Consider the following 4,498-nt stretch of genomic DNA (forward strand, 5'->3'; position numbering starts at 1 on the left):
AATTTTTTGTACAACTTTAAAGAACTCACATTAAAATTTTGATCTCGTTTAATGGCACTATTTTCAAAGAAATAACAGGATTTGTCAGAAAAAGTACAGAGCTCTTAATGATCAGGAAATGATCTGCCATGTTGCTTTTATTGCATATTTTATTCAAATTATTCGTACCCTTGCATTGTTTGTTTTGGTTCAGTTTCAAAGCTTTCAGATCACAGTCAGTGGGTTCTATGCTTTTTTTTAAGTTTATTTTTATTTAATTTGTGTGGATTTTGTACGATACAGCTTTTTTTTTTTTTTTTTTTTTTGGTCTTTTTGAGACAGGGTCTCCCTGTAGCCTCAGCTGTCCTGGAACTCACTATGTAGACCAGGCTGGCCTTGAACTCACAGAGATCACCTGCCTCTGCCTCCCAAGCACTGGGATTAAAGGCGCGTGCCACCACACCTAGCTATGATACATCTTAATCATATTTAACACCCTCTTCCCTTCTGGCACGTCCCCCATAGCTCGCCTACAGGACCTTATTCATTTTGTCATATATTTTAAGGCCTTTCAATTCAAGTCTGTGTACCCAGATGTCCCTTGATGTAAGTTCATCTAGAGAGGTCATAGATCTTAGAGAAAACCCTAAGTTTGTCATATACCTAGACATATGTAATTGCTTAATATACTAAATATGGACCCTCATATTTATAGACAAGTATGCCAGCCATCACTCTTCCTGTATTTTCTTACAGTATCTTTTCTTCCTATATGTTGTACTTGAGAGTATTATCATAAGGACAGGGAGAGAAGGAACAAAGTTCTTCACAAGGACAGAGTCAAAGCAAGGGAAAATCAACCACAGAATGAGTAACTGTCTTCTCTGTTTCCTACAAAAATGCAAAAACTATTATCTCACAGAAATGAAAACATAAAAGTATAATCCTTGGAAAAATCTGAATTGAAGTTCCAACGTCAATGAGTAGTATTATGTTGCTTCACCAACATGTCCTATTTCAAGATAGTGGTTGACTTAATTGAATACACTAAAACCTGCACCTATCTTTATTGCACCTGACAAAGACAACTAATATATGCTTGCATTACATAATGCCACCAACTTTTAAAATTTCATATTTTGGTTAGCACAAAGACTACAAAATTTCTAAATTGTGTCCAAAGATTGTGATTTAACCTGGAGGAATATTAGACAATGTATTCAATCAGAACTATGTTGATTAAGGCTGTGTTGCATAATCGAATTTTAAATTTTTGATTAATGTTCTTTCTTATATTTAGATTCTTGGAAATATAAAATTGCAACAGTTTCAGTAAGTTCTTGATCCAACTGACATCAAGAAATACTTACTTTAACAGACTCTACCAGATATACTATTATTTTACAAACCAATGATTCTCGATGTTAATTTTGAAACATACATAGTTGTTCATCTAATTCCCCAAAGAAGCTATTTTAATGTAATACATTTATGATATAGCACACACCATTTTTACGAAGAATAGGATACTGATATTATGTACTCATTAGAGGAGTGACTTAGTAATAACTTTTGAATAGAAAATAGCCATCAAAAGATTGCCTGTTTATCTTATTTGACCACAGCAATCCTGTGAAACATTCTTATCCTGTAATTTTAGGCAAAAATACTTAAAATTCAGATGAGTTAGGTCATGTGTACAGCATTTCCTGGCTCTGCTTGACTCCACAGCATGTTGATTTCCACACCTGTGTTTCTGGTCAAGGAAGTATATTGTGCAAATAAGAAAGCAGCTCTTAAAATGGATTATAGTGAATGAGAGTGCCCCTCAGACCCCCTCCCTGTCCTCCGAGAAAAAGTTGCCCTCCACCTGACTCTGGAAATCCCCTCCAATGTTCAAACTCTTTCCTGGTATCTGTTTATGATTTCTATGGAAATGATCTGGGGCAGAAGAGTGAGAATGTTCTGCCCCAGGTAAGTTAGCCAATGGCAGTATACCTGATACATCTGTGTATGGTTTCTATGGAAATAATCTGGGGCAGAAGAGAAAGAATGTTCTGCCCCAGGTAAGATAGCCAATGGCTGTATAGGTATAAAGTCTCTGGAAATCAGTCCTAGATTGTTCCAATCCTTTCCTGGTTATTCTGTGTATAGTTTCTATGGACATGCCCTGCTTTGTGTTTTTTGTGGTTTTTCTGCTTAAAAGCCCTGCGTTTTCACTGCTCAGGGTCACAGTACAGCTCCTGAGACTGTCTGTGTCCCCAACTGGTTGGCTCCAACAAAGGGCTCCTTTTTACTGAGACTCAGTGTCCGAGTGGTCAATTTAGGGAATTTTACAGACCCCAAACAATAGAATGTTTTATCAGTTTAGTCAGAATCATACTCTCAGAACTTTTTTACATTATGTCAAATGCATTAACTGAAATCCTGAGCAAATAGCTTGTCATTACTAGGTTGATATACACACATTATCCAGTTGCACCAACAAGAGTCTTCATGTCTTCTGATCCAGGAAGTTGTGCAGTATGAAAGGCCTAGGGTTGGGATTCAGCTAGCCTGGACTCTTCTCTTGGCTCCAAGGCACAGCACTGAAATGGCAAAACTAACTCTGTTTTATACTAGCTGTGTTTTACCCAGTGTTTTTTGCCAAGCTGTTTTCACTGCAGCCAGCCAGGCAGAACACCTCAAGCAGGCAGTTTCAGGAAGCATATTGTTTCTGTAATACTGGGAAACTTACAAATCCAGGTAGCACGTCCTTCCACCCAAACTATAGCTGCATTTCCATGGAGTCCACTGTTTGTTCAATTCTGAAAAACCTGTTTTTTCCTAACTGAAACGTTTTATTAATTTGAAACCTCTTTGTTAACTGGTCTGCCCCTGTTCTGGTGTAACTATGACATCTGATGGAACTATAGTTATTGGCTTTACCCCTGACATGATGTAATTTTTATTTTAAGCTTTATAAACCACACTCCAGCACCCCTTGGAGTCAAGAGTTCTTTGGGGCTTTAAGCCCCTAACTGACCACAAGCTATTATTACAGGAATTCTAATTCGACCATGCATATGTGGTGTTCCTCTGTGCTCCTCTCACTATTACATGACTTGTATTAATATTGCTTGATTTTGATTCCTTTTGGTGACAATTCTTTTAAACATCAGCTTATTATCATGTGTGTGTATATGTGTGTGTGTGTGTGTGTGTGTGTGTGTGTGTGTGTGCAGGTGCATACACATGTGTATGCACATGAATGTGGAGACCAGAGATTGATGGTGAAGATCTTCCTCAGTGACTCTTGGGGCCACTCACTGAACCTGAAGCTCCTAATTTGATAGACTATCTGACCCCCGGGCCTCACAAGTCCTGCTCTCTATTGCTGAGATTGCAGATATGCCCCAACATGCTAACCTTTTATGTTGGTGCCAGGGACCAAACTCAGTTCTCTTGCTTGCACATCAAGCACTTTACAAGTGAGCCATCTTCCTAGAAGATTATTATTCTGTTACATAAATATGATGTTCAACTGGTAGAAATATATGTTATGTCCCTTGTAAACAAATTTAATTTTGTATCTGTAATGAGAAATTCAAAATTTTAAACTCACATGGAAGAGCTATCTATATTATTTCTTCTCTTTTCATTCTGTATATTGATTTCTGTTACATTTAGAAAAGAACAAAACAGAAGGCAGTAAATACAATGAAAATGTTTTTCAATGTGATGTCTATGGTTTATGGCTGTATACTGTAAGGTTGTAAAATTAATGAATGAATGAGTCACTTACTAATGGGCAATAATTTGAGATAAAATTATTTTATGTCTAATATATGTATAATGTGAAATCACAGGAAATTTCTGTATGACTCTGATATGCTATGACCACCAGAAGCCCAATTCCTGATGACATGAACTTAGATTGGATGTCATCAACTACAACTTTATTCAGTTCTGGCCAATATGTAAGGAAAGTGAGTTTGCACTTCCATATGTACATTCTTCACTTAAAAATTCCCAAGTAGAATGATTTTATTTCATGTCTACCTTAAGGGTTCCTATTAGTAGTTTTAATCAGCTTCATACCATGTCCATACTTATCTTCATACTCATAGGCTACTGCAGCTCTTAACCCTCATCAGAGAAAGTTCTTTTTTCAGTAGATGGCAATTAATACAGAGACTCAAAATGGGTCAGAATTAAGAGAACAAGGGACTACAGAGTTCCCAGCCCTAAATCAGACATCTATTTCATACTCCTTCCTTCTGAGGCTCAGGGATCATCACAGAAGTAGAGGTGGGATGATTCTAAGAGCCAAAAGTTTTGGAAGGCTACTGTGAAACAGTGTTTTCAAGACACGATGGAGCCGTTGTACATGAGAACTTAGCAGCAGCTATGAATGCAAGTGCAAGACCTGCAAAAAGCAAGCTGGAATTCATGTGTGGATGGTGCAGGGCACCTCAATGTTCCAGTCAAAGGTGAGGACTTATTAGTGGTTGATGCTACTGAGGAGGGCAAGTCAGTT

This window comes from Nannospalax galili, unplaced genomic scaffold, assembly GCF_000622305.1.
Source record: "Nannospalax galili isolate Female #2095 unplaced genomic scaffold, S.galili_v1.0 scaffold324, whole genome shotgun sequence".
NCBI classification, from domain to species: domain Eukaryota; kingdom Metazoa; phylum Chordata; class Mammalia; order Rodentia; family Spalacidae; genus Nannospalax; species Nannospalax galili.